This window comes from Acomys minous (genome assembly GCF_964271855.1).
Source record: "Acomys minous genome assembly, chromosome: 14".
Lineage (NCBI taxonomy): Eukaryota > Metazoa > Chordata > Mammalia > Rodentia > Muridae > Acomys > Acomys minous.
Genome location: NC_140496.1, coordinates 64,037,937 through 64,049,634, shown reverse-complemented (window position 1 = coordinate 64,049,634; position 11,698 = coordinate 64,037,937).

Genomic DNA, 11,698 nt, shown 5'->3' with positions numbered 1-11,698 from the left:
AGTTCTGGTCAGTACTACTCTTTCTTGATCTTCCTGGAGTGAGGAATGGGGATGGAGAATTGTGATTTGGGAGTTAATGTCTAAAAGTGTATAAGGACGGAGGGGTAGCAGCGTCCAGGAGGAGCATTCCTGCTTCCTCAGAAGAAACTGTCACTGATCTGCGCATCATTTGTTAAGAATAGTGCTGTGGCTGAGCTATGAAAACTATGAGCAAGATGTACCTCTGGTGGTCTCCCTGCTCCCAAGAAGGGACATCTTCATGAAACGCATCCATTGTTCTCACAGCCTATTACTCAACTCGAAATAATTCTGGAAAAAAAAAAAAAGAAAAAAAAAGAAATTATTCTCTCTACTCTATCTCATTCCACTGTGATCACATGCTATTTAGGCGCCTCTATTTTCCCCTTTATTTACTATTCCCTAGTCTTCCCCACTCTTCGAAAGCTGAGGTAATGGTTGAGTTGTCATGGCAACCTCTTTACCCCTACCTCTCTCCCATTTCTCAACATTTTAATAAAGATCACTATTTATAGTGCACAAAGCTGCAGTCCCTCCTACCACAGCTCGGCAAGGGAGGTTTCGTCTCTGACCAGAATACTAATGGCTCAAATATGGCTTCCGCCTAGGGAGTGAGGAACCCTTCCTGACAGTCACATCGGTAGACATATGTATGTTCAGACTTCATCTAAGCCCATGTGCACAATGTGACCTGTATGTATCAAGATACATATACTGACAGAACTGAAATCTAAGTCTTATGAAATACACCAAGCTGGTTATACTAAAACAAACAAACAAACAAAAAACCCACAAACATGCTGCATGTGGATGGAGGGAGAGGTGGGAAGTGTGCTGTTATTATCTTTATTACAATGACAGAGGAAACTATGCTTCTGAATTCTAGCTGTATTTAGTTGAGATGTCATACCCAGCTCATTAGGAAAAGCTGGGAGATTTGCAACATGGAAGGCGAACAGAAGACAGCATGAATGAAGGGCAGAACGCAAGCATCACTGTGTACAAGCTAACGGAGTGTTGTCATCTGTCTACAATACCTCCCTTGCAGGACCGTGTGTTGTCTGTGGATGTACATGTTTGTGTGTGGGAGTGCATATGTGTGGAAGCTAGAGATTCCTATCAGTTGTCCTCCTCAACCACTCTCTGCAGTACTTTCTGAGATACTGTCTCTCACTGGACCTAGATTTTTTTTGTCAGTTTGGCTGAGCTGGCTGGCCAGTAAGCCTCACGGATCCTCCTGTCTCTGATTCCTCAGCACTGGGACTATAGGTGGATGCTTAGTTCCTGCTTCTGCATCGATGCTGGCTGTAGAACCTGTATCCTCACGTTTGTACTGTAAGCATCTTAGTGGTGAGTCATGTCCCCAGGCCCCCTGCAGGACCAGCCGTGAGAAGCAGAAGTGCTGTGCCTTAAGCACTTGGTGGAGACATAACTTGTACTTTGCTGCTCAGCTGCTGCCTCATGGCGACGGGAGCTATTTGCCTTCTCCAATGATCAGCTCCTAAATCTCTAAAATGGGGATGGTGGCAGAAGGATCCATAGTTTAGTGTTGTTTTGAGGCTCCAGTAAGTCAATACAGGTGAGGGCTTGATAAATAGGAATTATTAATTTAGTAACTTATGAAAATCCAGAAAGATGATATCAATCTTGGGGCTTTGCTAGGCGCTGCGGCTATAGTGATAAGCCAGATGAAAAAGAGTTGGCAGGGGCCATTTGGTCATGGAATGAGAGACAAAACACACTCTAGTCTACACTGAGACGTATAATGCAATTGTGAACCGAAACAACGTGGCCTGGTTCTTAATAGCTAACAGTAATGGTGATAAATGGTAGCTGTGCTCACTTCCGAACCACCAGGTGAGTTAAAAGCCCAGGTTATAAGATGAGAGCGCTAGCTATTTGATAGGATGAGTCAGCAAGCTCTCAACTCTTAGAGTGTGGTCATGAAAGTGGCTCCTTTATCCCCACATTTTAGGTCTTTATGAAAGCAAGCCAGGCTATTTGGGTGTAGCCTAATTTGGATTTATGCTCTTAACCTATTCTGGTCGCTCACAGGTAGAAAGGCTGAGTGAGACTGCATAGTAAACTGCCAGTGGTGACTCTCACCCTTCCGCGTACAGACAAACAAACTGGAGAATTCATTAAAGTTATTATTGTGATGCAGTGGGCTGGCGGGTGGAGCCTTAATTTCTGAATGTCTATAAAGCACATAGGGAATGCTGATTCTTTGGCCCCAGGACCAGTGAGTCTCAACATTATGAGGTTTTGAAATTATTATTTCAGAACTTTGTACAATATGTCTTAGTCCTGTACACCGTTTCCCCAGCTTCTCTCAGATTCACCCCACTTCCCTACCCACCTGACTTTGTGTTCTATTTTTCCAGAACGTTATTGCAGCCATGCTGCCATTGTGGATGTGCTTTCCAAAGTCTATTCCTGTATTTTAAAAATAGGTGTGGTTATTCCTGCATGCATGCCTTCGTACCCTCTCTTGCCTGGCGTTCACAGGAAACCAGAAGAGGTCATCGTATCCCCTGGGACTGCACTTACAGATGGTCATACAGGTGTTGGAAACTGAACTCAGGTCTTCTGGAAGAACAGCCAGTGCTCTGAAACACTGAGCCATCTCCCCAGGATGTTCTATTTTTTTTTTTAAACCAAGCAAATAAAATCTAATTTGTGCTGCCTATGTATAGTCTCAACGTGTGGCCTTCCAGTGGTGCATGGTCTTACAGAACTACCCAGAAGGCTACAGTCTTAAGGAAAACGGATTATCCGTCTCCTGGCAGTCCTCAGTTGCCAACAGCTCCTTGGCTAAGAATGGGATTTTTGTGCCCACATTCCATATCCATACTGGGATTTGGAGCTTGCACAGGTCTTTTGCCTGTTGTCACAACCACTGTGAGATCATACGTGCAGCAGCCCTGCTGCATCTAGAAGACTTGTGGCAATCCATCGCCTTTGCTCTCCTATCCTTCCACACTGATCTCTGAGTGTTGGGGAAAGAGGAAGTGATGTAGAGCTTCCATTTAGGGCTGAACGTTGGCCAGTCTCTTACCTTCTGCTTTTTGGCCTTTTGAGGCCAGTTCCTCCCAAAGACATCTTTGAATTCTGCTGCGGGTTGGGAGGAGGGGTTACATTTCTTATTCTGAAACAAGGCTGGAATTACCCAGCGTGAACAGATCCAGACACCCGAGAGAGAAGGACATTGTGAGTGATCATTGGACACCAGAAGCCTGTTCTTTTCCTGAGGTTTTGGCAAGGGAAGTTACAGAGACCTGTCTTTAAAAATTTGGGGGGGAGGCATAAAGCTCAGAGATGTCTGAATTATGAAAGGGTTTTACTTTCACTCCTCATTTTGTTTTGTTCTTAACCCCCCAAAATATAAGAAACTTACTATTTTTTTCTGATTGTTGCTAAGGCTTTTTTGGGGGGGGGCGGGTAATGGTGTTTGATTTAGTCAGAATATTTTTTTAAAAACCCTCAATGTTTGGACCAAAGCACAACTGAAGTTGAGCCAAATGAAGACTCAATCATCAAAATATTAACTGGAAACTTTAAGTTCCATTTAAAAGTATTGCTTTTCCATTATACATCTCTGATAAGCTCTTATTTCAGTAAAAGCTTTGTTAAAAAGAAAAAAAAAACGCAGATGGTATTCTTGACATACTTTTAACAACGAACAATACTGGTGATACACACCAGCTGCAAGCTCACTTCTGAATTACCAGTGGAATTAAAGGCCTGATTATAAGATGGGAGGGGCTGGCTGTTGGTAGGATGAATCAGCCTGTGACTCAGACTCATGAGTCATGTGACTTAAAAGTCTTGGTAGTTGTGCATTTTCCTCGGAGGGGTGGGCAAATTGGGAAGGAGTATGTTAAATTAGAAGAAATGTAAACTAGACTTCCTCTCTGAAGTTTAGGTTACGTGACCCAAAGGATGGTAAGACATCTATGTGTGCTCATTTTCATTAGGAAGGTTATTTCAATTTAGAGCACTAGCCAGGTAATCTGTTCCCTGTTAGCACAGGGAAGCAGTCTATCTGTTTTACTGTGTAGAAATTGTCATTGTTCTAGTCCAATATCATCTATGAAAAAGACTCACAACTGGAGGTATGTTGATGCCGACTAAGGAGTTAAGTGCTCCGATAGTAATGTCTTTGATGATGCCAGTTCATTCGGCCAGTAACAATTCAGACTGGGCATTGGAGAGCACAAAAGACTGTACACAAATGCACATTTGAAGATGTAAAGTTTGCTGCAGCGCTAGGGAGCTTGGAGACACTGAAAAAATTTGAACTGAAACCACCCACCTGGATTCCAGATGAAAGCCTTCTCAGTTGACAGACACTCACTGGGAAGAGACAGGAAGAGAAGGCTCTGAAAAAAGTCCCCATCACCTGCTACATTAATTATACCCCACTCCTTGACTCTCTAACCCGTTCCACAGACCTGAAAGATTTGAGATGACTGGGTATTGAGGCCCATGTGCAGGGTTCAGAGTTAGTACTTCCTTTAGAATAATCTACGTTCTTCTTTAGTGCAGATAGAAACCTCATCCTTATTTTAAGTTTTGTGGAGAACTTTACTTAGAATTACTGGTACCTGAAGTCTTATTCTAAGTTACCGTTTATACTATGTATTCACACACATGTCAATGGAATTAAGTGAGGGATTTCAGTGCATGTACAGTATGCCCTGACCCAGTTCTCCTTTATTTCCTCTGCCTCCATCTTCCAAGCCTCTATTTATCACTATTGCACACTCAGGCTGGCTACTTTTACATGAGAAAGAGAACACACTGTACTAGTTTGTCCTTTCATGTCTGGTTTACCTCAGTTAAGGCCTCCCAAAGCCACCTATTTGGCTGCACAGTGTGTAGACACAGGCAGCACATTTTTTTGTCTATTAATCTGCTGATGGGCCCTGGGTTGATTGTATAACTTAGCTACTGTGACTAGTCCTGCAGCAAGCAGGGGAGAGGAGGCGTCTCTTTGATGTGCTGCTTTCATTTCCTTTAGATAGGCACCCAGATATGGCGTAACTGGGTCATGTAGTTTGTTCAGGAGCCTCAATAATGGTCTCTGCTAAGGCCATATTATCTTGCATTCTCACCAACAATGTATGATTTTTCCTTCACAGACCTGCCAGAACTTGTCATTTTATGTTTGGTGCTTAAAGTCTTAAGTAAGCTAACTTCTAGTAGATTCCACAGGAATGAGAGACCTGTGTATGCGTGTGTGTGTGTGTGTGTGTGTGTGTGTGTGTGTTTGAACTGAAAGTCATTTTGACTGGGATTTATAGAGAAATCAGTTTACACAGAAGAGCTGTGATCTGAGCAGAATACTTCAAAGGGGGGGGGAGATTAAAGTATGAAGTCTAGAAACTACTGGAAATGTTTAAATATTGAGGTTAAAATCACACTTCAGATAAAATCTGATTTCCTGTTGCTAAGCAGAAAGCTTACAATGAGGACTTGAAGGTTCCTGGAATAACACTCTACCGCTTCTTCAGCAACTGCATGACGTAAGTGTGGCTGACTTGGAAGTGCAGATTAATTTCCTCAACACCGTTCATGATTTAAGATTCAGAGAGAGAATTTCCAAGAGAGATAAGAGAAGTATTTGGAGTTTTACTGAATCCAAAATACTGCAATAGTTCAACACATTTTCAAAAAGTGTTCTACTGCTTAACGATGACAGCCTATTGATTTCTTTTATTTTCTATTCACTTGTTTTTTGAGACAGGGTTTTGTAGTTCGGATTGGCCTCTAACCCCCTTTGTAGTGGATGATGACCTTAAACTCTGATCCTCGAGCCTCTACTTCCCAAGTGCTAGTAGTAAGAGCACGTGGTACCACGTGGAACTAAAGCTTCCTTTGGAAATATAAGTACCATGCCAGGTGTGGTGGATTATGAATAGGCTTTAGGTATTATTGAGCTCCATGATAATCAAAATTAAATGCACAAATATTATGCATTATATTACAATACTTAATTGTGTGTTATATTCATTACTGATTCATATCATCAATTTGTATCCAGTGCAGGATTTTATAATGATTTCTGCCAAATGTATACTATGTAAATATAAAGTAAATTTCCAAATTAATAAAACAAAAAAATGTTTTATACTGCTAAGACAATTATTTAGTTTCTTCCAGGCTGCATCTGCCTTACCAATCTAGTGTTGGGAGCACTGATGTGTAGCTGGTTTTGTAACTGTATAGGTATTTTGGCCCTGGCTGCAAAGAGCTAGAATCCTTTCGTCACTTTGCCGCTCTTAATCTTTTCTACTCACACATTACGCCTCATCTCTCCTCTTATTTTCTCTTCTTTCTCTCTGCCTGCAAACAGAGCTTGCTGTCATGCCAGGATTAGAGGACTTTTCTTTTCCACTTTTACAACTTATCGAGGGCAGAAGCACATCTTCTCGGTGTAGCCTTCATTCAGCAAACATGTACTGGACTTCCCCTGTGTATCAGGCACCATGCACCCAGAGATGGCCAGCTGAGTCAGCTGCCAGGTTCTTCACTTCTCCAAAGGGGTCGAAAGAACAGGTAACTGCTTTGTGTTAAGTTTGAAAAAAAAAAAAAACCAACCCGGAATAGCCAAAACAGTCCTCTACAATAAAAGATCTTCTGGAGGAATCTCCATACCTGATCTCAAGCTGTACTATAGAGCAACAGTACTTAAAACAGCATGGTACTGGCACAGCAATAGGATGGTTGATTAATGAATTGAATTGAAAGCCCAGAAATAAATTCACACACAAATGGACACTTGATTTTTGACAAAGAAGCCAAATCTATTCAATAGAAAAAGGATAGCATCTTCAACAAATGGTGCTGGTCTAACTGGATGTCTACATGTAGAAAAATACAAGTAGACCCATATTTATTGACATGTACAAAACTCAAGTCCAAGTGGATTAAAACCAGAGACACTAAATCTGTTAGAAGAAAAAGTGGGGAAGGGCATGGAACACATTGGCAAGGAGACAACTTCCTAAACAGAACTCCAACAGCCCAGGCCTTAAGGTCAACAATTAATAAATGGGACCTCATGAGGCCGAGAAGCTTCTGTAAGGCAAAAGACACTGTCAACAGAACAAAGTGACAGCTTACAGACTGGGAAAAGATCTTCACCAACCCTACATCTGACAAAGGTCTAATATCCAAAATATATGAAGAACTCAAGAAATTAAACACCATCAAACCAAATAACGCAATTAAGAAATGGGACTCATAGCCGGTGTGATGGTGCACGCCCTTAATCCCAGCACTCAGGAGGCAGAGGCAGGTGGATCACTGTGAGTTTGAGGCCAGCCTGGTCTACAAAGCAAGTCCAGGACAGCCAAGACTACACAGAGAGACCCTGTCTTGAAAAACAAAAACAAAACAAAACAAAACCAAAAAAAGAAATGGGGCTCAGAATTAAACAGAGAATTCTCAACAGGGGAATATCGAATGGCTGAGAAACACTTAAAGAAATGCTCAACATCCTTAGTCATCTGAGGAATGCAAATCAAAATGACTCTGAGATTCCATCTTACACCCATCAGAATGGTTAAGATCAAAACCTCAAGTGATAGCACATGCTGGTGAGGATGTGGAGAAAGGGGAACACTCCTTCATTGCTGGTGGGAATGCAAACTTGTACAACCACTTTGGAAATCTATCTGGTGCTTTCTCAGAAAACTGGGAATAGGGCTACCTCAGCTATTCCACTCCTTTGAATTTACCCAGAAGATGCTCCACCACACAACAAGGACATATGCTCAACCATGTTCATAGCAGCCTTATTCATAATAGCCAGAACCTGGAAACAACCTAAATGTCCCTCATTTGAAGAATGGATAAAGAAACTGTAGTGCACTTACAGTATAGAATACTACTCAGCTATATTAAAAACAAGGAAATCCTGAAATCTGAGGGCAAATGAATGGAACTAGAAATGATCATACTGAGTGAATTAACCCAGACTCAGAAAGACTCATGATATATACTCACTTATAACTGAACACTAGCCCAAAAGGGATGTCTCATGAAAGTCTTCAATTACCAGGAGATTAGGATAGATGCAGGGACTTCCTATTGGGACTCTAGGTGAAAGAAGTATGGGAGAATGGGGAAATAGAAGGATCCAGAGGGTCCTAGAAACCTACAACAAGAACATCATGATGGGCGGATCTGGACCCAGGGGTCCTGCTCCAACTATTGCACCAGCCAAGGACAACACATGCAGTAAACATCGAACTCCTACTCTGATCTAGCCAATGGACAGGACATTCTCCACAGCTGTGTGGAGAGTGGGGACTGACTCTGACATGAACTCTGATGACCCATATTTGACCACTTCCCCTTCGTGGGGAGGCCTGGTGGCACACAGAGAAAGAATAGGCAGGCTGCCAAGATGAGACCTGATAGGCTGTGACCATATGGTGGGGGAGGAGGTCCCTTTCTGTCACAGACCTAGGGGAGGGGAATAGGGTGAAAGTGGGAGGGAAGGAGGAACAGGAGGATACAGGAGATGGGATAACAATTGAGATGTAATCTGAATAACTTAATTTAAAAAAGTTTGACAATAGGCTGTCGGGGGCACATCAGAGGGACACTTACCAGCTCTTCCTAGAGAAGGTGTCATTCAGTTTTGAGTGGCTACCTCACTGAATCTAACAGTGTGGGTGTGGAGGGTAAAAGCTGTGATTAACTCTGGGCTGTTGGATCAGCAAAAGTGACATATAGAAGGAAGGTTTCATGAGGGATCATAATGGGTCTTGGATGTGAAAAAGGTTTTGGCTTTTATTCTAAAGTGATAAAGGGAGAGTCTTTGAAATATTTTAGCCAGGAATGAGAGAGCTCACGTTGCCTGTAGCATGACCATTTTAGGCAACTACCACAACACGAGCAAGAAATCACAGATGCAGAAGAAATCCAGATGTGGAGGCTGGTTGCAGAAGTCAGAATGAACTCCTGTGAAGGCTGAGGGAGAGGTCTGAGGTTAATTGATCCCAGGCCTCTAAGCTTCTGCATTATGAAGCATTAGCCTGATTGCCCATGGTCATACATAGGGTGGGTTACTGACTGGGCGGTGCTCTTGGCCTGAACATGGCAAGTTTGAGAAATTTTCATAGTCTAGAGACAAGCCTAGGTAATATCACTACCAAGGAAACTGATAGACAGAAGATAAGTTATTAGTGAGGGACGAAAACTCCATGGAGCTGGCTAGTATCATCATAGCTTATTAGGGTTAGATGAATCTCATAGATCCCAACGGTAGTGAGCAGAGTTTGGTCTCTCCACACTGGAAGGTTTGGCCTAGAAAACTAGGTACTTTCTATCTTTTCACCGCAGCAATATTACTGCTCGTGATGTTTGCTTCCTTTTTCTCCTAACAAGGTGGTGTGAAACAACACCTGATGACTTTGCAATTATTAGTTTCTACTTCCAAGTCTCTGTTCTGAGTTCCAAGGAGAAAAGGTCTCATTTGTTCAGGTGATGCACCCTGGACGGAATATGGGCTGACATGGGTTTTCGGGCTGTCCCTTCTAGACTGTAGAGTGGCAAGTTTTCTATGAAAGTCATGTGAGCAGGGTTCATGATTGGCTGCAAAAACAAACAAACAAACAAACAAACAAAACAAAAACAAAAACAAAACAAACAAACAAAAACTCCAAAAAACAAAAAACAAAACAAAACAAAACAAAAAACCCCTAACACCTCAAGTTAGCAGCAGTTGCTGTGATCTGGGGCAGAGATAGTATGGAGAGGGGGAAAGCTAAGGTGGCAGGTGAGATTACAGAGCCAGAATCTAGACTCTAAAAAGATCAGCTCCTCGGGGAGCAGCAGCACTTAAGAGAGGCAACAAGAGGAAGGTGAACCAATGAAAGTGACCGAGAAGAGACGGAAAGAGATGAAGTGTTGACAACCTAGAAGGAAAGAGGTGCCAGCCAATAATGCCAGTTCCACAGAGATTTGCGGAGGTTGACAGCTGAAGAATGACAAGGAAAGCAGTCGTGAGGAAATGCTCAGTGAAGGCATGGAGGCAGAAACCAGACACAGAGGGATGACAGTGTTTTGGGCAATGAAGATGGAAATAATTACAGCACATCACTATCTCTACCTAGCTCACAGTTTCACAGATTGCTTACACATACACATGCACACACACGTGCAAACACACATGTACACACCACCTCCACACACACCCACCTGTACCCATACACATGCACACACACATGCACACACTTGCATACATACACACAGATGCACGTGTTTCAAATGTGTGTGCTTGAAGTCTACTTATTGGAAATTACAGTATAGATGGAAGGTCCCATTAATATATACTCATTCATCCTGGGTGTCTGAAGTGCCTCTGAGGTGTGCCCAGCAGCAATCTCTCATCTGGCCTAACTGTGTAACACATACAGTGTGCTTCTGGAGGGCTGTTTGCTAGGCTCTCTCTTGGCTATGACACATGCTGGCGGCTTAACCTGACAGTGCTTAGCATTCTCGCTGGCATAATATGCCCAGAGGGACAAACATATTAAAATCACAAATTCATTACTTTCTTGAGAGTAAGACGCATAACATTCTAAGAGTCTTACAAACTGCCTCCAGAAATTATAAGGCAAAAATTAATTCTGTCCCAAAAATTTGCTACCACAATATTTGAATGCTATTTCTCTTCCCTAATTATTCTCATCTCCGCTGGCACAAATAAAAAGCTAACGCAGTCATTTTCTTCTACCTAAGCTTCTCTGTGGAGATACTGAAAACCAAATCCTTAAAAGTATAATCACCACCTTGTAGTCCAGCTTCTAGATTCCAGACAGAACCTCTAACATGCCGGTTAGTCTCTGATTATTTACAGGTTCGGGTTGTCTATTTCTGTGAAGTGACCCCGTGACCACTGCAAACTCTCACAAAGGAAAATGTTTAATTGTCTTATAGTTTCAGAGGTTTAGTCCACTCTCGTCATGGCAGGGAGCATGGGGACACGCAGGCAGACATGGTGCTGAAGAGGCAGCCGAGAGTTCTATCTCTTGCTCTACAGGTAACAAAAGAGACATCATGAGCCAGTCCTCCTGGATTTGAGCTTCCTGGACCTCAAAGCCCACCCCTTAGTGACACACTTCCTCCAAGAAGGCCACACCTCCTAATTGTGCCATTCCTTATGAGCCTATAGGGGCCATTTTCTTTCAAACTACTGCACAGGCTGTGTGGAAACAACCAGCTCTTTCCGTGGTTAGCATTACGGGTTTTCACTAAATAACACCTGTCACTGGAGGTTAATGATAGTGCCTGTGAACCCACGTGCTCCTCATGGTCACATAAAAGCATAGACTCTGCCACAGATGCTTTTTATTTTATTTATTTTAGTCAATTATGGGTTTTGAAATCAGATTTCTGGGCTATTCACTTTTCTCTTTCTCTTGTTTCATTTAAAACAGATAATAATAACAACAACATCCCCCCAAACTCACCCCCAACTTAACTGACCTTAAGTTTTGAGGGCATATTGCCATCGGGTCTTAGGCCTTCTCCTTGGTTTCTTCTACGATTCAAGCCAGGTATTATTTAGAGTGAACAAAAAGAACAATTTTAAAACAAAATAAAGTAGCCTCCTTTTGGCTGTGACTAGTGAAACCTCTAGGTAGTTGCTGAAAGGGGAGAA